Source organism: Lepeophtheirus salmonis, chromosome 5 (genome assembly GCF_016086655.4).
Source record: "Lepeophtheirus salmonis chromosome 5, UVic_Lsal_1.4, whole genome shotgun sequence".
In the NCBI taxonomy this organism is placed as follows: Eukaryota; Metazoa; Arthropoda; class Copepoda; order Siphonostomatoida; family Caligidae; genus Lepeophtheirus; species Lepeophtheirus salmonis.
In genome coordinates, this window is record NC_052135.2 from 59,696,475 (window position 1) to 59,719,659 (window position 23,185).

General features: G+C 30.6%; 1 long non-coding RNA gene across 1 annotated transcript; it reads right to left on the reverse strand.

Annotated features, from left to right (window-relative positions):
* Positions 1-5,990: 5,990 nt before the first annotated feature.
* LOC121118663 (uncharacterized) lies at positions 5,991-7,768 on the reverse strand. The gene is made up of 3 exons (XR_005864523.2): positions 7,445-7,768; positions 7,018-7,370; positions 5,991-6,957 (listed from the first exon to the last, which is right to left on the reverse strand). It is a non-coding gene; the product is annotated as an uncharacterized lncRNA (long non-coding RNA).
* Between the last annotated feature and the right edge of the window lie 15,417 nt (positions 7,769-23,185).

Consider the following 23,185-nt stretch of genomic DNA (forward strand, 5'->3'; position numbering starts at 1 on the left):
ATCTTCATACCCATCCTCATGAAAAGATGTAAAAGTGATTTGGGAAAGCCTTTGAGTCTTTGAAATCTAACCTTTTCCAATATTTCGGAACAGTATCCGTTTCCTTTTTTCTATTTACATGATAGAAATTATATATTATTATTGTTTTAGGTCTTTCACGCTTGTGAGTGAATAATCCTAACAAGACGAAAGGTTGGGCTTTGTAAAGCCGGTATGTTTACATCACTAGTACCTACATATGTACATATTACCATTGGTGGGCCAGTTTACTATTGAGTGTTGTGCCAATATATACCATTTTCTTACATCTTTGGAAATGATTCGATTTTAAGTTCCATCTCATACCAAACATGGTTGATCACATCAATAAATAAATGTGACAGATTCTTTATTTTTATTCTTTAGATTCGAATAACAAATGTATATTTTATATTCATATAAATCATTTAAAAAATCAAAACTGACAAAATCTTTGTAATCGTTTATGAATTGTTGTTACTACAATTCACGACCTACCATAAAAAAATTTCTAAAAAAAAAAAACAAAGCAAAAATACAAAGTGAGAACCCAAAACTTGTTTTTTATCTATACAAAATCGTTTTTATTTTTTTTCATTTTTTTATTTTTGGAAATGAGTAAAGCCTATACTCATTAAACTTTGAGTGTTAACTTTTTATTGATGGCATATCAAGTTAAAAATGTATATGTAAGCATTGATATGATATTTTCACCTATTTTGAATTGCTCATGTATAGGTATGTAAGTACTTATTAATTAAATTGTTATTTTTATTACTATCATGGGCTTACCGAAATAAAAACAGATTATATTAAATAGCTACAAAAGTAGTAATTGTAAAAAATATAACTGTAGATGAGTGCAATAATTTATGTTATCCTAATTTGAATATGTTCTTTTTTTCTTCAAAAGCTGTTACATTTATTCTCTTACGGAACATTTAAGTATAATATGCATGGGATTATGAATTACTGATAATTGATTGGTGAGTTCAAAAGTGTAAGTCTTTGTTTGACTTGGATTAGAAATAAGGATCGACATCGTATAATTTCTGTCTACATTTTTCTACATACAGAGTGATATTTTTCTTAATTTGCCTACTTTCATTGCTAAAAATAGCTGATCGAATAAAATTTCATGACGGCTGAGATACATTCCTAAAAAACATCATTAAAATTGTGAGCAGGTTAATTTTCGTTTTTTAAAACTTGACTGCATGGAACGACAAAACTCAATGGAAACCCTAATTGGGAGAAATTATTCTAATGTTCAAAATGTGTGTAGGTTCGATACTCATTCGGTTGATAGAGAAGAAAATATACCCGGAGTCCATCTGACAATTCCAATGTGAGATGGAGTAATTCTAATATTATAATATCAATTATACTTATGCATTTCAAATCTATCTTCCCAATTGTGGAAAGTGCATAATAAAATTTGCGATTTTTTCTCAGCTAATTCTACCCACCACTATGAACAACTCGACCCTTTAAAACTGGTAGTCGAAGAGAAGCGATCAACAAGATATCATCAAGACAACGCCAGGCCGACAAATCTTTGATGACACACCAGAACCTCTGGGAGCTCGCATAATACATTATTTTGTATCCAACCTATAGTCCATACGACGAACCAAGTGACTACCACCTCTTCCTCTCTATGGTACATAAAATTGAGGGTACAAATTTTATCTCAATAGAGACCTGCGGAAATTGTTTGTTCGAGTTTTTGCTAATATGGACAAGGGATTTATACGAGATTGGCTTTATGAAGTTGGATTCTTGTTGGCAAGAAGTTACAAAACAGCACAGAGGATACTTGGCTTCAATCGGATGATTGTAGCACTTTTTAGAAAGGATTAAAATAAACAGAAAAATACAAAATTACTTTTCCTCAACCTATGATTAACTTGATAGAAAACATCAAATAATGAATTTTGATATGTCTGTGTACCCGTTTGATTAAAGAAATATCTGGGGTGGGGGGTACACCACCACTAGCTGAGGTATCATAAGCTGTTCTATTGGACCATAAGATAATATTTTACGGCAAAGCCATAATGTGTATATAGAATAATGGCATCATCGTTCTAATGTTAAACATTGTTAATATACCCTATTCAGCGTATTTAAATATACAAACACAAAACTGATTTTAAATTTTGATATTGTGAACAAATTTCAATTAAAATTAGGCTGGGTGAACATCTAAGTTATAAAACTTTAAAAATACAAAAAAACTTTTACATAAAAAATATGGAAACCAAAAGGAAATTGATGGTTGAAAGGTCTTCTTTCGGGTAAAACTCAAAAAGAGATTGATAGACACTTAGAAAGGCTGTCTATAAAATCAAAAACGTTTTTAATCTCATAGGAAATTTGAAAGAGCCCATAGATAAGATCAGATGAGCACAGCATGGATTACAGTCAAGGTAAAAGCCATGAAATTCAGAATAAAGAGGGATCCTTTTCGGAGCATGAGCCAGATGACCAAGGAGATTGAAATGAGTGAAAGAAACATCAAAAGGACTGCGAAGGAGGATCTCTGTTCTAAGTTAAGGGCCAGATGCAAAAAAAAAAATAAATAAATAAATAACAACTCCCGATGCCCATGTTTCTTTCAATAAGCTAAAAAAGGACCACAAATTACCTTTTTCTCTGATGATAAACTTTTCCAGGTAGATGGCATGTCCTACAATCATCATGGTCGCTTTATTTTGGAGTTGAATATTATATACATATGTCTTAGATGAAGTAAAACTTAAATGGAAGACAAAACATCCGGCAACAGTATTCATTTTGGGTGCTTTTGGATCTGATGAAAAGGCCTCTCCACTAAAATTTACAAAATAAGATGAATAAGCCAACAGTTATGTATACATGAAGTTGTTAAAGGGCCATGTCATTCCATGGATGAAAAAAAGTATCACAACATTCCATTTGTATTCCAACAAGTTAGGGCGTACTGTTACATCAGCATAACAAATCAAAAGATATCAAAAGACAACATATATCCCCATAGCTCTCCAGACTTGAACCCGTTGGACTTCTCCATCTAAGTAAAATTTGATAGACCTGCCTGCAACAAACTTCACTTATCAACCGCATCAATGAAGGTCTCTATCACGGCTGAATTGGCAAAATTGGATAATGACTACATCAAAAGGGCTCTTTAGGATTTCAGAAAAAGTTTGTAATCGTTATGGAAAACCAAGGGTGGTCATATTGAATAAATTTATAGTTATTTATCTTTAACATGTTTTAAACAATAAATAGGTATTTCGATGACGTATGAAAGCTGAACCCTTAATGCTTTTTGTTGTAAATACAAAACATACCAAAAAAAAAGCTTTTTTAAAATAATATTCAACAAAAATTATTATTACTGTAACATGTTTTACGTTTTTATCGTCTACTTGTTTCAAGAGCATCAAATTTTGTAACATAGTTTGTATAATGACATTTAAAAATTATTTCTTATGTTGGAAATTTGCAACAAAATTTAGAAAAGGTAAAAATTCATATTTTTGAATTTATAATTTTTTGTGGAAGAAACAAATATTGTATATAAAAATTCTTTAGTCCATCTTTTATTTCTCCGTTGAAACGTTTCTTATCCTTAAAAGTTATAGATTTAAGCCTTAGTAATTGAACACTCTTTGTATAATGTGGTTAGTGAGCTGAAATATAAAAGCAATGCCAAAAATAAAAATGTATCCGATTACATGATAAATAGTTGAATGATTATAATAATCATATCATTCCAATTTGTATCATTTTTTTAAATTAGTCCATCAATTTTGCAGATGTAAATGACCATTAAAAAGTTAAAAATACTTGAATGGGTATTATACATCGAGAGAAAATAAATCCTCCTTTTAAAATAATCCTTTATTCTTTCATACAAATTTTGTGAAAAAAATAAATACTCATTCGTTTTGATGAGGTTGCATGTATTATATGTATAAAATAATAGCTATAATTTTATATTGACTCACATTGTAAAAAAAAAAAAAAGAATTCAGGAAATCAAAATGAAGAACAAAAGAACGACTTGTAAGCATAACATTTACTTAATTTCACTAAACCTTCTTTAAAAGTGCATCCATATACAAATAAATCCTAAATAGGGAATGATTAAGATAGATAAATAACTTTATAAAATCAAATTGCATGCTTGATGAGCATACTGAAAAGTATGCTCCATAAAATGTAGATTCAAATAAGTAAAAAACATTTTTATAAATCTTTGGCTGTAAAACATTCAAGTTTACTTAAAAAAGGCTCTAACGAAAATCAAAAATAAGGTAAATTGGCAAAAACTGTAAGTTATGTAAAGAAGTCACAAAGAATAACTAGAATGGACACTTGGTATAGCGCAAACCTTTGCCGCCAGGGTTATTTTTCCTTAAGGAAATTTAATTATTTATCCATCTAAAAGTAAAAAATGTTGGATGCTGAATTTAATATCTTTGCATTCATACTTAAATATGTGTTATATAAAATGATAACAGCTCTGAATTTCAAATTGTTCAAAAGTAATGTTCATTTATGCGTTATTCAACTTTTGCATGACTTTGATCTCCTTCAATTTTGACCTTGGTTTAAAAATAGGTGAAACATCGGCATTAAACCAACATAACAGTATCAATTTGTGCTCTATACGTCAATATTTTCCAAAGTTATTGTCTATAATGTATTTTCAACGTTCTGTGTTACTTTGACCTTGACCTTTCAAAATTTAATAGCCTCTTTCTGTGAGTTTATGTAATCTTCGTACCAAGTTAGATTCAAATCAATTGTAACTTTTGCTGTAAGCAAAAAAACATACCTTCCATTCTACTTTTTTGTTGTTGAAGTTAATTTAGAATTCACTTAATTTGTTCCTTTACATTTTTCTTAAGAAACTACCCAAGTATGTATATATATGTGTGCCTCTGTTATTATATTGTTTTTCATGTAGAACTCCTCCAACATATGAATGTATTCAAACTTCAATCAATATATATATACCTGTTATGTGTATAGATTAAATCTATGACTTATCACAACTATTTCTTTTTTTCCTTTTATTTTGTCCCTATCTGAAAATCTTATCAATTACTAATCTCAGCAATAATTCAAGGCCAAAGGTAAGTATGTACTTACATATACATAAGTGTATTTATAAATTCAAGCATACATAACAAAAAAGCCACCTAATTTATGGCTTATACACATTGAATCAACGTGTTTGTTTTTATTAATTGATTTAAGTACTTTTGATTGTGATTTAATACTTTGGGGATTTAATAAATAAGAAATGAGTTTATAAATAGTATCATCTTAATTTTGTCTTAGATAATTATGGGCGCATAAGTCATCAATAGCTATATAATTTAATTGATTTGTATAAGTCGTGTAAAATAAAGTGTCTTTTTTTGTCTACTAAAAAAGTCCAAGACTATGTTTTCAACATATACTGGTTTTAATAGTGAAAATAAATTCCAATATAAAAAATTGTAACATTTGAGTAATATTCAGAGGTTGAGGCTCCTCAACTTTTGAAAATAATGATAAATTTCCATATTTGCATACGTTTTATTTTTAAACACGAATGAAATGTAAAATAGATTTAAGTTTATTCACTACCGAGATGAGAAGAGTACATCAAATAATGGTTCGTTTTGTGAATAAGGTACTTTGTTATATTATAAATATTAAATTCTCTAATTAATGTTAAACATGATTGATTATTAAAAACTACTCAACCTGTAACGGTATTGGTATTTATACTTGCAGAAAAAGTTAGTATTGTAACTTTATTTTATTAGGAAAAAATTATACATAAATGGCGCTAATTTTTTTTTACTTACCTCATTTTCAGCTAATACCAACCTTCAAAAGACAACTGTCCAATTTTCATGACAATTTGTTCAGTAGTTTGTGAGATGTCAAGGTATCCACAGTATTAAATATACATTTTTGGGGGGAGGGGGAAAAGCTTGATTTAAAAAAAAAAAATATTATAAATCTATAGGTATTTAGTACTAAAAGTTGAATTTTTTGATGGATTTTTTCAAAAATACATAGCAGTTCACATAAAATTTAATTTTTGGTGAAAAAAAATTCAAAAACTAAATAATCAATATCTAATTTTTTGTAAAAAAATTCAATAATAATTATTTATATAAAGTTAACTTGTTTGAACTATAATTATAATTTTTTAAAATTATTATTTCCATAACAATGGATCAAATACACTTTTTTATTTTAATTGGACACTGCTTCTTGATGGAAAAAATACCATGCAAGCAAAGCAATGGCTTGAAAAGTGTTATGGAGACTCAACTTCATAAAGTAAATTAAATAATGATAATTTAAAAAAACTTATCAAATTGTATAAGTGATGAATATTTTCAAATGAAGAATAGAAAGATACAGGACAATTCCACCACTTTTGGTTTTTGGCTCAATTACTTCGAGTTGGTTTGACTTTGACGTGCTAAGTTTTAACACACATATTTACATTTGTTCGCTATTGTTTAAATATATTTATACCAGTGAATAGTTTCTCACCAGTTGCATTTGAATGTGAATGTCAAATTTTGTAAGTATCTCCGTATCCAGGGATAGTTAGAACAGTTAAAAATGTCAACTTTGTGGTAGAAAAAGACTAATTAATGTTGTTCTATGAAACAATAACTAGACCTTTTATGATGCTATTAAATTTCAATGTATTTAATTTAATTAATATATATAATAATATTTATATTATACATCATTGGTCATTATTTTAGATTGGATAAATTCTCTCTTAAAAAGCTCTTCAAGGCACTGCTCTAGCTAAAACAGAAGTGTAATTATATCTTCTATCTTAATAAAACAAAGTATATCTATCCATTTTTAGTGTGGATATTTCACCTAAGAAATAAAATGCAATCAAGCGTGGGAGTTATACTAAAAGAAAAAAAAAGAGTATTTTTATACCGGGTGGTACATAGAAATCTGAACACTTACTTATTCAATAATTAATCAAGTTTGAGCTATTGAAATCAATTCAAATTTCCATATAATAAAGCATAAACAATTATTCACAAAACAGCATAAATTTGAGCTCTCTAGCTTACGTACAAGTAGAAAAATGACACTTGAACGTGATCGACGATTTTCTATTCGCGCACTCGAAGCAGTTCGACGTCTCCAAGAACACTGTATACGGCGTCAGCAAGTCCGAAACGTTGCAGAGGAAGAAGGTGGAAAGGCCAAACTGGACCGATATGAGTTAAAGAAAACAGCCCAGGCCAATCCCCTCAACTCCATGAGGGTCCATACATGAAATCTTGAGGTTTCACAACAGAATGTCCATGGACCTGGAAATTTTATTGTAAATAAATGAATTATACTTGTTGAAGTACTTTATATATAAAAGTAAATCTGACTTTACATCTGGTTTAGCAACGAGCTAAAGTACTCCCTGCCACATCAAATCATATTTAAAAGCAATCTGTTTTTATTATCCTTGAGTAGAGAATATATGTATTGAGTAACAACGTTTGAGTGTGCACATGAAAAAGAGACTATAACACCGACGATTCGTTAGGGAGTTATAATTGATATTGTTAAAACAAAGTTTTCCGTTCGTCGTTCCGTCTAAAAACGTTGGGCACTGCCTTGTACTAGTGCTAGTAAAATAATAAAGACGAATAAACAATTGGAGGAAAATTGTAGTTCTTGTTGTAACTGTTCACTTTCTACTGAACCTTACTTTATCTCAAATTCCTCCTCATAGTGTGAATTTTTAATCACGATAAAATTATATCAACTGATAAGAAAATGATATAAAAACAATTAAAAACTGATTGCATTTTTGCAAAAATACAAATCCTTAAAAAACTACTTCTTCCCTTAAAAATATTTTCCAAAAATAGATCCAATCCCTATAATAAAAATTAACAGGAATTATTAATTTTTTTCACAAAATTTTACAGTATATTATAGAATTATTTATGAATTTCATGAATTTTGGATGTACTGCTACATTTGTCAATCGTCTAACCTACTTGTAATGATGACAGCTGAATAATTGAATATTCTTTGGATGAGAGATGAAGTAATAATGTAGTTGTTGATTATTCTAATGAATGTCACTTATTTATAGAATATATTATATTCGCATTGTAAAGTTCAAATGCTCGCTGTTATTTTCTCGTAAATAATAAGTGAAGTAAAAAGTTCTGAGTGTTTTTTCGCCTTATTTTTATGATAAAATTAACATAGTTAGGATTATCTAATTTAAATCCAATATGCACCATTTTTTGAATATTTTTTGACCATTTTGAAAACAATTTCATAATTCCGTGATTGAAGAAGGCATTTTGGTATAAAAGTTGAACTGCTCGTTTTCACATGCCTCTCTTGAGCCCAGTTTTGTACCTAAATAAAATTTAGCAAATTCTTGAAAAAGTAATAATCGTTGGGTGCCAGGCCGGGACTATACGGCAAGTGCGATATAACCTCTCATCCAAGCTGTCAGAGCTTCTGACGCGTCGTTAAAGATGTATGTGGTCTCATGTTATCTTGGTGGAATACAACACCCGTTCTATTGACCAATTCTGCCCATTTCTGGCCGATCCCCTGCTTCAATCTTGTCGGAATTGAGTTGTTTGTCTGTTGGGATAAGCTCATTGTGGATGATTTGTTTACAATCCAACCAAACATAAAGCATAACCTCCTGGGCTGTTAATCTGGGCTTTACAATCGTATGCACCGTTTCATTTTGCTTTGAATACGATCTTTTACGGCATATAGGAAAAAAAAATTATGTCACTTACGAGAACAATTGACTGTTGTTATCGTAATTGACCCACTTTTCATCGTCAGTTACCATACGCTTCCTAAATGTATTTGATTTTGTTATCTTTCAGCAAAGAGGGACAGGCATAAATTTGATCCAAAATTTTCTTTTGTGTCAATTCGTGTGCACCCATACATCGACCTTCTTCTTAAGAGAATCCTTATGGAAACGGTTCCAATCGTTTTACTGGCTAATTTTCAGTTCCTGGGCAATGAAATAAGTGCTCACATACCGTTCCCACTCGACGATTTCTCTTATTTTATCGACATTTTCGATGATTGCCCTACCAGATTGTGCATTACTTTCGACGTCCATATTACCAGAACGGAAGCGTTGGAACTACCACTTTGCTGTTGCATTCGATGCTATATTGGGTACATAAATAGCACTTTTTTTTTGTCCGACTGCGCCACCTTTTAACCTTGGTCGTAATGATACTGAAAAATGTATCCAATTTTCTCATTTTTTTTACTTCCATTTTAGAACGCTGTAACATAAAAACTGGCTACGCCACTGAAAAAGTGTACATGAACTTTTTTTTAAGTGTACGCTTATTTTTTATGCATACTTTCAGCTTTTCTTAAATACAATGTTTTAATCGTAGGATATAGCTCAATAAAGATATCTAGTAAAAAACACTCAGAACTTTTTACTTAACCTTAAACATAATCAATACGTAATTTTACTAGATCTAAATGAAATGATAGCATGAATAAATATTTGGTTTTTAAAATATCCAATGTTTTTATTTAATAAATTATAATAAGATGTAGAAATTGTTACTTGCACAATTTATTTATACAAGTTACAACTTGTACATAACATATTATGTACCAGTCCTAAGTTTGTGTTTCATTAGTTCATGAAAGCCTTTCCATCCTAATCAAGATCTGTCACTGATTCTTAGACACAAGATATTCCTGTTCCAAAATGATTACTTTTATAGATAGATATTTACTTTTCATTGAGTCACACTCATTGTGCTACGATACATCAACCCCAAGGTCGTTGGATACTTCAGGCCAATACAATATTATACATACATTAATAGGTAAAACGTTATTTGCCTCTCAAAATAATTATGTTTGCGATTTGTATTTACTATTAGAAATGAATCACTTAATACAATCAGAGATTGTTTTTAAAGCATATCAATATTCATTTGTCCACATAGATATGCGTTGCTTTAATCAAAGATTATTTCTGTTTAACAATGTACATATATTTCCAATCAGATTTTGCATATCCATTTTTTTAAAGTCTTGATTTATTTTCATCTTGAAATCTCTATTGGTTAAAATCTTAATTATATATATTTTTTAAATACATACAGTTTGATTCCAGATGCATGATAAGGGAAACGGTATATACACTTAACACACACAAAAGTAGTTTAAAAAAATATATATACATAGGTACATACTTACTGCATACAAGTGTTGTCACGATATCAATATTTCGTACCGGAATGGTTACCAAATCAGTATCGGTGTTTCAATAAATTTAAGAACTACTAATCAGACTCCTTAGTCTAAAATGCAAGACTTTTTGAATGCTGCAAATATAGTTATATTTAAATATATAATATAAACCATGCTCAACTATATTTTAACCAATGTGACACTAAAGGAGCATATGAATGTATTAAATCTTCAAAAACGACCTAAACTCTTTCAAATAAGTGAAGAATATTTATCCACAAGAATTTGTAGTAAGTGATTTGTCTCAAAAAGGAGTATGGACTTTTTGAAAATTACAAAAACTGTTGTATTAAAAAAAAAATATCATTGAATTTGGAAATTTTAATTCATACATTCAATCAAGGAAAGCTTATTTACATTCTAAATCAATATCAACCCCTGATGCCTTAATGACCAGTTTTAGTTGGTATGGAACTTTGCAAAGCAGTTTCTTACAAGGTTCGAAGCTACGTTGGCTCAGAAAATGATGAAGGCAGCGTTCAGTTGTTCTTTTTTTGTATATCGTAGTAATGTCAGCTTCCCTTGAAGTCCCAAAATTCCAAAGTCCAGGGGTAGAACAGTCGGGAGTCTTGATGTTCAAGCATGTTGAGAAGGATTTAGCAACGGATCACACGCTTTACTCGATCCTGAAGTCTTACTTTACAATACGACGAATGGTAGTCTAATTGCGGTCAAATTCACAACCAAAGCCATTGACGGTCATCTTTCCTCTTCAGCCTTCAATGGTACCTCTAACTGCCTCATCCAATTCTTTTGGACTCTTTGGCCTTGAATTGGACATTGTGGAAGCTTCTGCTGTGCCTACCGCAGTCACCCATTACGAAGTAGAGCGGTACAGCCCAGCACTTTAAAGATCCCTGATGGTAATTTTCCACTCATGGATAGGTCTAGAATTGCAACTCTGCGTTTCTTCATATTTTTGGTTATGATGCTCTTATTTTTCTGTTGACTTGCTTATTTTTTGTTTACACCTTAAAATAAATAATAATATATATAACATTGAAATATTACAAAGGCAAATTATTTATAAAGTGTTGCATTTTAGACGAAGGGCCCGTATAAAACAAAAATGCCATAAAAGACAATTTTAATCTACACTCATTTTTGTAAGAGAGTGGGGATAGGCTATAGCTTTAATTAAAGGAAAGAAACGAAAACCAATTAATTAATATTTGCACAAAGTAGGTGACACTTTATTTTTGACGGCTAAAAACGTTGAATATTACTCCATATTTTATTAAACAGCTTCCATGAATTCACCTTAGAGACCCACTAGGTTGCCCTCCATCCATTCATACCATGAAAGGATTTCAAATTTTAAAGACTAAAAGGAATTCATAATGGTAACACAGAGCAGTCTAAAATTTACCAAGTAGACGAATAAAATAACCCAGCATGTTCTTCAGATATTTTTTAGGTCCTCCGAAGTCATTAAGAGCCTATTTTTAACCGAATTAGAACCTCCTTTCTCTTACCTCTTTGTCGATCTCCCTTCCCTCTTCTCTTCACCCTCTGTCTCTTTTTAAATCCCATTGTCACTTTTTTTAACCTTCATTCTTTATTTCTATTCCCTCTATTTAGTCCTACAACACAGACACCATCTGCTAGTATATATAAATAATAAATTGTAATTGAAATAAGTAATTGTGTTAAGGAGTTGAAATTTTTTTGGGCTTAGCCCCCAAAATGGTGAAAGCTAGCAACGCCCCTGAGTATATTTAAATCACACAGCGGGGATACACACCAGTTGACGTCATCTTATGGAACACTAATGTCCTCAATGAATCCATACTTCTCTATGGAATTCACCCTTTTAACTGAACTAATAAGATACACACTGCAAAGAGAACAAAAAGTTGTATACCCCACAATGGAAAATGAGAAACTAACGTCATCTGTGGTATCATAATAAGCAATATCTTGCGCGGGAAATAGATATATCTCCTCAAGGTAACAAACGCGTTTTGAAACTTTGTTTCATAGCATTGGGATGAGCTAGTTCAGAAATTGGGAGTTTTGAAACTTTGTTTCATAGCATTGGGATGGGCTAATTCAGAAATCGGGATGGGTGTTACGTCATTGGAGTACCTTTTTCTTAGAGAATTATTAGCATGATTATACTATTTTTAATACAAATTTAGTATGGTACTGTTGTAAATAGCGGATCTTAAAAAAACTTATAGATTAAATAAAATATACAATTATATATATATTGAACGTGTCATCTAAATCTATCTAGCCTATCTGTCAAATGTTATTATAACAATAATAACTCATAATTATAAGACCTAATAGTAATAACATTACACTGTTTTCTGGATCCTATTTTATTTTGGTCCAAACTTTGTGTAAAATGCTTTTGTAATTTGAGATAAATATCCGTCGAATTTAGGTTTTGCAAATGTATCTGAAATTTTGAAATTTTTTATACTCATGTCTAAAGATCCAAACCGACACAGATCCAAGAAAATATAGACTCGTCCTAGTGTTATACCGAACTAAGAGAACTGGAGTCTCTATAGGTTATTTAGACCAGTCCAACTTGAATAGTTTTATTGTTGATTGTCAATAACAAGTAGCTTCTAGAATGATGAAACAGAGGAACCAGATGTCAATTGCGGGCATGCTTCCTCACTTCAACAAAAGTCACAACTTTACCTATAAATTCCATATGGCCTGATGACACAAAATCATGTATGTAGTATCATATGAGCAAATACAAGATAGCGATAAAAATCATAATTCATAAACCTACCATAGACAAAAAATTGATAATTACGATTATGGCATGTTTTATGGATGATTGAAAGTGGCTCACATACCTCTCTCTCTTCCTTTATTACATATATACAATACTCAGTAATGTCCATATAGGAATCATATGTCCGTGTAAAAATGAATAATTGTTATTTTCTTTTCAAAAGTCAAACCAACGTTTAAGGTAAATACGTATGTATGTATACATTATATACATGATATATTTGCTTTTATTATTTCCTGAAACGTCTTATCGCATTCAAATATATTTTGCCAGTTTTGAAAGAAGAAATACACTTGACATTGGAAAGATTTCTTTGTGATTACCATGGTTATTTAGTAATTTTATAACGACATTATAATTCGTGCTGAAAGTTGCTATAAACAAGTAATCATCTACGACAGTGGTCCTCAACCTTTTCATAACTACAGACTTGGGGAGGGGGGATTAAATAAAAATAAAAGTGAATCCACTTTTACCTCATAATAGGACTAATTAACACATTGCTCCAACATTACAATGCTATTATAACATTAAGAAACAATAACTTTATTACCACATTGCTCCTACAATATAACTCTATAACAAAATCCAAACCAGTCTGTAACACTAGATAAATAATATCTCTGATCTTGTTTCTCTGCAACTGCATGGTACCATCTTGGGGGCCTGTTTCTTACTCATTTTACTTACTGGGCAACACTTTGGCGTGCAAGTGAGGGAAATACGGTCATTTCAAAATAAAAGACAGCTCAACTTACTGGGTGACCTTGAAGGAGTAGGACGGCTACTTCAACTTAATATTTCTCCACGATGCGTGTATATTTTTTTAACTATGCTTGTTGCATATGATTCAAGCAACCTCCTTCTTTGTTGGGTGTAAAATAAACTTTTTTTTCTAAAACGTGTTTTCTTGAGCCTCTAACGACGACATCATATCTTCTCATTTAGAGGGGAAGAGCTGTTGGCCCATTTCCCAGGCCCTGAAAGACCTAAATACATCCAAGACATCGGTTCACTACATAATAAAGTGGTACACGGAGACGGGTAGTATGAATGACATCCCCAAGAGTGGTCGCCCGAGGTGCATAAGGACACCTAAGTTGATCAGGGCAAAAAGAAACGCTCCAGGAGAAAGATGGGTCATGAGACTGGTTTGTCTCGAGAGACCACACGTAGAGTGGTCGTCATGGAGGAACTGTGAATAAAGTAGTATCGTTTAGAAAAGCACCAGATTATCAGCGAGACCACAATAGCCAAGAGACTGACCCAGGCAAAGGTTTATCTGAAATTCCTCAATTCTTGTATGCACGTTTCAATTATTTACACTGACGAGAAGATCTTCACCGTGGAGATAGCTTGCAACAGCTACAACAACTGGGTGCTGTGTTGGAACATCGAGGACATTCCCCTGAACGAGGGAAAATAAATATAACTTTAATTTGATATTATGGCTCGAAGTAATAAACTTAGAAAATATTTTGTAATTTTCGAGCTTTTAAAATATTACACAAAGGATTTTGCCTATTGTAAATGGAGTTAAATACAATCAATGGTCTACACCAGATTATTGGAGGGGCGGGGGAAGGTCATTATAAGCATACGGCTTTAATATATCATTTAATAATCATTATATTATCTCATTTTTACTTGACTAAAACAAAAAATTACTTCAAAAATCCTAAGGTATTAATCTAACCATCAGTAGGGATTAGGGATGCTCCTTTTGTAGAGTGTGATAAGAAGGTAGGTGTGAGACTGACCATGGTATATACTTAATTGTATTTATTAATAATATTTTGTTAACATTAACTGTCTAATATATAAAATTAGAGACATAATTACCAGATACAGTTTAGTCATCGGTCAAAGTTCATAGGTGCTCACAAGTGGCGAGGCGTCTACGTTTATTATAATTGCCATGCTAAAATTTGCATTTTAGTATTGCAAGTAGACCCATTTTAGCACTACTGTACTTAGGAGTATATATTAGATCGTTGGTTGTATTAATTAAATATTTTTTCCATGTATATCGATCAAGAAGTTAAAGAAAAAATGGTCGTAAATTTGAATAATGAAAATATCTTGGCACATGGGAAAATATATATTGCATCGAATGGAGCATTTGATGGTTCTTTACAAATCTAGTGATAATTTTATTTATTGTTACGTTGACAACTCGTCTATCATTATATGAAATTTGATTTCAGATTTAAAAAAAATGTTACTTCATATTGTTCAAAAGCGTGACACTGTTTTACGTTTTCAAAATTGAAAATTATTTTCTTCGTGAAGCTCCATCGTAATGGGATAGTAATTCTGCTTGGATTGAAGCCAAAAAAAAAAAAAAAAAAAGTCAATACATAGAACAGTTAATGTTACGGCTGAGATATACTTCAAAAGCTTACGAAAGATTTCCATGGTTAAATTACAGTGGATGAGGAACAAAAGCAATTTCTACTATGTTGCATTCATGAACACAAGAAGATAAATCATAAATGTAATATAAAACACTCATAAGAAAATATACCCTAAAACATTAATTTGTTGCATTATTAAGTAAAAATAGTCTTAATATATGAAATAGAGTCTACTATTTATCAATTCTGAAACATAAACTCAACATTATCACTTTATGTAAAGTAAGGTGGACTAGAGAAAGTTGAAACTCGTTTTACTGAATTACTTGGAGATGTTTCAAATTAGACAAACCAAAGTTTTAAAAAACTGACATATATATCTATTGAATTTAGTGAACCGAGTTAAATACAATTATGATAAGTACTTTTTTTGTGTAATCTTCATTTGAATGTAAATTTATTAGTCCACCCTACAATCAAGTAATTTAATTGATTTAAGCTCCTGTCACCTGTTATCGTTGTCTTACAGAAAAAATTATTTCATAATTGAGAAGTTGAGATGGCAAAAAAAAAAAAAAATGGAGGGTATATATTTTTGAAAAATTAATTTTAATTTTAAGGGACACATTACTGTAGATATTTGAATTTTTTTTAATGTATAAGAGGGTAAAAGGTATTTTAAGACAGTCGTGAAAGATCAATAATTAAAGTCTCCCACATTAAAAAGTTGACGTTACAATTAAATATTCATTTTTTGGTACGTTGGACATAATTTTTAGTTGATCTCCATAATTTGAAACTGCAGTATAAATTTTAAATAAAACATTATTTATGATTCTTTATCATGTATTAAACTTTGACATAAATAAATTACAAAAAAAGGTTTCTGTTGTGAAATAATTATGGGCAAAATTTCCTGCAAAATAAGTCTTTCTGGGGATTTTTTTTTAGAAGTGAAATCCCAAAATACCAAAAAAAAAACCCTGGAGTTTGTAAGAAAAACGAATTGTATATTGGATATTAACGTGTATAATATAAAAGTTTTATTAAATACTGGCTTCTACCCAAAATAAAAACCCTACCCTTTTAGTGGATGTAAATTGTTCGTGACAAATTTTTTGTTTTATAGTTTTAGACAAAAAAATATTAAAAAGTAAGAAAATACCCATACTAGTTATAACAATACTATTCCTAACAATTATTGAAAATAACTCTACACTTTTCTTTTGTAATGGAAATGTTTAAAATATAATAAAGGTAGCGTCATTATTTTTCCATTATTATTGTTATGAATGCTGAATATTTGAAATTGAAATATTTATTGTTTAACTAATTCCGTAATTAGTAAAATATTTTTAGGAGAAAATGAACAAATTAAATAATGAAGTTGAGTTTTGACCTCATTTAATATCTAAAACAATTGAACTAATATAATTTAGATTAATAACATGAAGGAGAGGTAATTTTGAATATGACCACTGGATACAGCAAGAACAGCTACTAGGCTACCATTAAATTTGCTGCAAGAACGTTTAATGTAGGCCTCTGATATGGCAGCACACTACTCATGAACAGAATCCTTTAAGATCTTATCATTTGGTTACTATAATCTAGGGGACTTCGATATAGTAATCAGTGAGGCCAAAAGTACACCAAAAAAACTTTTATTGAATTCATGGTCCTTATTGGGATCGTAGAGAGACACCAACAGCCTCTCTGATGCGCCTTGACACATTGGACCTAGAAATATTGACGTCCATGATCATCTCCGTCATGGATAGATCCAGCTTCTCATTATAAGTATTGACTACATCTTTAGGAGTCATTATTTTTTTTGGACCAGTACACCTGAGGCTCTTCCTAGATTCTCACCTTTATGCTGAAGCTCCTTGCCACGGTAACTACTTATCTTTGAGCCATATTTGGCCGTAATAACTACTTATATGGCATTCCAGCGGTAAGCAAGGTAGCAATCTTTTATATTTGTTGTCCGTGCGCCATCATAATAAACTCTAATATCACTAATGTTCTCCGTGGATTTAAAATAAAATTCAAATTGTTCTAGTTCATCCTGAGTTATTGTATTTTATAAATTATCTCAAAACTTTTGCTACAACCTGTATGTTCAAATATGGGGCCTCTAAACTCTAGGATAGACTGTGGCTTTGATTATGATTTTTCTTTTACTAGCTTGGGATGACATCTTATTTTCTTAAAAACTTTTATGGCTTTTTTTTCATTTTTTTTTCAAATAATAAGAAATTTTGAAAAGACAATTTAACTCCTCAGTATGTAGTTACAAGTCTGGGAGGGACATTTAAAAATGAAAGATTATTAGGTAGAATAATTCATAATGTAGTCAAAAATTTACAGTTTTAAAATAATAATGTTATATTTATAATTAAATGAAAGGATACAATCATCGTTTGCCCTCTCACCTCATACTATGACTTGGATTTTTCTTCAAAATAATATTACCACCGTAGGAAGAAATAACCGCTCCTAGGTGGAGGTGGAATTTGCTGCAGATATCTTGATGGTTGCACACTGCTCATTAACAGAGTTATTTAAGGCCTTCACATTTAAATGTCGAGTTCTTAACAAATCTCTAATAATCTTTTTCTTTTTTTTTAAATACCAAATTCGACAAATTAAATCTTAAAAAAGTGGCTAAGAAAACAATAATCTTTTTGAAGAAACAAAATTTGACCGAATAATATTTTTATAATTACTTTAGAAAATGTTGAAATTAAATTTTTTGAGCATTTGGACAAAAAAAAATTTAAAAAAAGCCACAATTAAATTTTTTGAAAATTGATTAATTTCAAAATTGTGACAATTACAATAAATAATTGACAAATAACTTTTTTTTTTCCACAAATAACTTTTAATTAGGTGTAGTTACTACACTTGTTAAGATGTAAACCCTTGCCGACTTAAAGAATAATTCCACTGGGTCGTCTTTTCTCTTTCTTTTTTCGAAGAAAAGGTTGCGAGATACAATAAAGATAATCTTGTTACACATATAAATAATAAAAACTCATGAACTTCCTATCATTCTCTCCCAAAATTCTAACAAGACCTATATCTGGCCATTAAGTTATAAATCATAGGGCTATTTACCTCCTACACGCATTTGTGCCATCAAGATAAATAATAAATAAAGAGCCGAGTAATGAAGAAAAAGAGAACCAGAAGGCAATTTTCCTTACTCTATCCACATACCTACAAGAGGAAAAGTGGAGTCCGCTGTCACAGATACGTATCTAGAGTAGACTGTGCCCTTTTCGTATTAATATTTTTTTCAACATGCACAAAGACCTTTTCTGCTTGGGGCATTCAAAAAATTAATTTTTCCAAAATTAAAGACCTCACAGGCTATTTTGAGCCTGGTACATGTCATTTTAATTTGAAAAATATGGGGTTAAATGTTCGATATTGCCCATTTTTAGGTATTTTGTAACATGTAAATGATTCAAAACTTTTACATTAATTGTTGGTTAGAATTCAGTTTATGAGTAAAAATATTTTTCATATTATCATTTATCTTTTAAAGGGTCTAAGATGTGCTCAATGATTTTTAATTTCATCTCAAGTTAAAAAAAACTTTGTTTTAACATAGTAAAAGGGATCTCTATATCCAATTTTCAGCATTACTCTACGTTTTTCATGAGTACGTTCTCACTTAGTTACTCAATGCCTATATCAATTCATATACGAGTATGTTTTTTCCTCAAGAATGAAAGGATAATAACAAGAGTTTGATAAATAAAAATTGAAGTGAGATGATAACTGATGAGCCAGAGATTACTTTAGTTTCTAGAACACTCCCTAACAAAAACATACAAAACCGTGTTTCCAGTATATACGATCGATGCTACATGCAAAACCCCTGTGATATTTCATCAATACGACTACATCATTTTTTCTTATATCAAAAATATGAATACGACATATTTTTATACAAACATACATACATTTCATTTTTTTAGTCGCTAGTTGGCTCTTAAGTTCAATCAATGTTACATGTAAATACTTTTTCATGTCAAATATCTTGATTATTTGCAAAAGAATGGAAGTTTAAATCAATTAAGTCAAATTGTATCGACTCAATGAATACTCAAATTGCATCTAATGTTCAAATAATACAAGTGTCGTTTGAAAAGTCCGTCCAAAGTCCGAAAGATGGTACTACTGCCGCGTATAGAGGTTAGGTTTGGTTAGTAGCATCTTTGAAAGAATATAAATCAACTTTCAGTCAGATCTGTCTATTTCTTTCTATTTGGCATTCTTTGGAATCGAGGAAGTGGAGTGATTTTCAAAAAATTGATGATATTACTTTATGAAAGGCAAAACGACTCATGAGACTAAAAAAGAAGTTTGATAAACACTTTGAGGACTCTGCACCTTCAATTAGAAAAAAATATAAGTGGTTTCAAATTTTTCGAAGTTGCCATATGGGCACAAGTGACGCTGAACGTTCTGGACGCCCTGTTGAGGTTACTTTTCAAGAAATCATTGATAAAATCCCTGATATGATGATAGTTGACAGAAGAGTGAAGGTGTGTAAGATTGCTAATTCTGTGAGCATATCGAATTGGAACCCAAAGCCCATTAATTTTGCGACCACTACTGCTGAGGTGTGAGCTGGTGCATCGTTGTGATAAAAATGACTTTTTTTGAGCCAATAGTGGACGTTTATCTTGCAGCTCTGTTTTTGAATGATTTAATAACGATGAATAATATAAACAAGTAATAGTTTTACCCTTTTCAAGATAATCGATGAGGATTATTCCTCGCGAATCCAAAAGACAATCACCATAATCTTTCCGGCCAATTCCACGATTCAAACGAATCCCAAACAGTTAAAAGTTGTTGTGTGTTCTTCCAAGAGATGCTACTAACTATACCAAACCTCAATATCTCCAGTGGTGCCATCTCTCGGACTTTGTACGGACTTTTCAAAGAAAACCTTGTATAATTCAAGTAATGAAACATCCTTTTTGATTAAAGGAAGTAAGAGTTGATGGTATTAGGAATACCCAGTAGTAACATTTTGATTATCTAATAAGTTCAGTTGAGTAGTCTGTAAAAAAAACTACCTTCAACACTTAGAAAGGAAAAAAGATTTTGTGTTTCCTCTTTCTTAATCTTCTTTTTTTTTTCATTGTTTAATTGCTGGAGTTAAATTCTCTTTTTGTAGTGTGCATTATTGCCAATCTTTGGAGTTAATTGTTTTAAAAATTCATAATAAAAAAAATATACATGCATTTAAACATATTTATAATATTTTCCGTGAACTAATCCTATATAAATGAATATGGTTAGATTCTTTATACCAGTAATTCATTTTCTCCCTAAAATCATATATTAGGTAGCTGATATTTACAAATGTCTTTGTTTATGTGTACCCTATGTATTGCTCTCACCTTCTCCTTGCTCTCTATTTTCATGACAAACTAGTCAACTCTTCTAATAAGGCAACATAGCACAATTTAACCCTTGTTAATGCTAAAGCAGTTGAACGAAAAGGTGGAACATTAACTTTGATGAAACTGGGAAATTATTAATAACAAGGTGCACAATATTTTATACTGATAAACCCAATACAAAAAAAATACAAAAATGTAGAATTTTTTCAATTGTTCACAGCAGAAAATGTTTTTGGAGAGATACAAAAAAGATATTCCTGAAAACGGGACCGTTTAAGTTATCCATATTCTTACTTACCCAGTTGCCCATTAAAATCTAAACACTTGGAATTTCAAACTTCAAGAAGATATGATTTATTATTTAACAATATAACTTGAACAAAACTAATACTATAAATAGATGTTTGTCTGAGCTCTCTTAATCATTAATGTGGCCGATCTTAGCGGCAATGTGGCTTCCAGGAGGGGGCAGACGACCTGTCACCCGCTGTAGATGTAGTTCTCTATCATGTCGTCCTAGTGTTGGCTGAAAGTGGCTTTGAGGGCCTCGATTTTTGTATGACAGACACTGCAGGACTCCACTCTTTGGGTGGATGTCGAAGGGGTTGGTATCAGGGTCACTTAGGGGTGGGCAAAAGTGTCAAAAAGTTTTGAAAAACTCAAAAAAGATTTGCAATGGAGAGGATGGGTTTCTTTCATTGCTGGTGTCAAAAGTGGCCTGTCCACCCTCATAAGGCTCTTTCAAGTGTTACTTTCTCGACTTATTCGCAAGTTTGCGAGCTCAGGTTTCTTTTATTTTGTAACGAATCCTTTATGCTTTAATATATAAAAATATTAATTAATCACTCAACCTTAATTAATTATTAAATTAATATCTTTTTTTTTCTTACTTTGGAGGGAGGGCAGAAATATAAAAGAGGTATGTATATGCGCAGTGATAATATAAAAACAAGCTGAGATTTTTTTTTTTTTTTGATGAAGCATAGAAAAACGCATTATAAGTATTTTACTACAATGAAAAACCGAAGAGTATATGCTAAAGAGTTAAATACAATATTAAACCACCGAAAGACTGTCCAACACAAATTATTAATAGGATTAATATTTGTTTCAATTTTATATTGACATATTATATACAACTTGAGTCAATTTGATCTTGCGGTATTTGAACTTTAAAACGAATTTTGACATCATCGATATAATCAATTTCAGTTAGTGAGGGTTGTTCTTAACCAGCTAATCCCTTTCTTTTTTTCGTTATTCTTGCAACATGAATACTTATACACTTTTCTTTAAAAATAATTTACACGTTACGACGTCTTAGTATCTTTTATGATCAGTTTTACCAAATAACCGATTTTTATCAGGTTCAGTTAACCTTAAAAACCTCGTCTCCTAAGAACTTTATCACTTTTTTAAATTAATATAAATTATAGCATTAATTTCCACTGATAAGGTCATCATTCTGTCGCAATATTGAAAAAAAAAGTATTCCAGCTTGCTTTTATGTTATCACACCACATATTAATATTAAAATAATATTGGTTTATTTGTATTATATTTATTCCGAAAAGTGATCAAAAAGAGAAATTGTTCATATATATTGTGAATATTCGTGTAGTTTTGATGTGTTTATTATACGTGTCGTCGTAATTGGCGTGCAATAAAAATGCATACGCGAAAAAAAAATGAATTAATAAGTTTTCATATTTCAATGGACCACTCGGTAATTATTTGCAAGTAGTAAATAATTAGACAAGAATATCAGGTAAGCGATAAATAGATTGAATGAAATATATTTATTTCACTATATATCTTAAGTAGGAATGATTTTTATAAAAGGCTGTTCTGATTACCATTTATGTCGAGGTATGTAATTAATTACTCTCTATTGTACATATAAAAAAATAAGTTTATAGGCTGAAATTCAACCTTCAAAATATGATGTCTAAAACAAACAACAAACCTACAAGGGATTTGACATATACTTATAATACATAGGTTCATGATATGTATAGCTATATATTGAAGCTCTAAAAGATTGCAAATAGATAGCCGTTAATTAATATTAGATACAAAAACAACACAAAGACAAAATATGACAAGAATCTACTTCATTTTTTTAAATAATAAATAATTTTAAACTTTTGTCAATCAAGGAATTCCATTAGTGAATGGCAAAAATGATCTTATATTCTTACTTCACGCTACCACGATTTTGTACTGGTTATGGTACCAAAATGGGCTTTGACAGTATGAAACTTAAAAAAATATAACAAACTTGTTGTTGAGTGCAATTT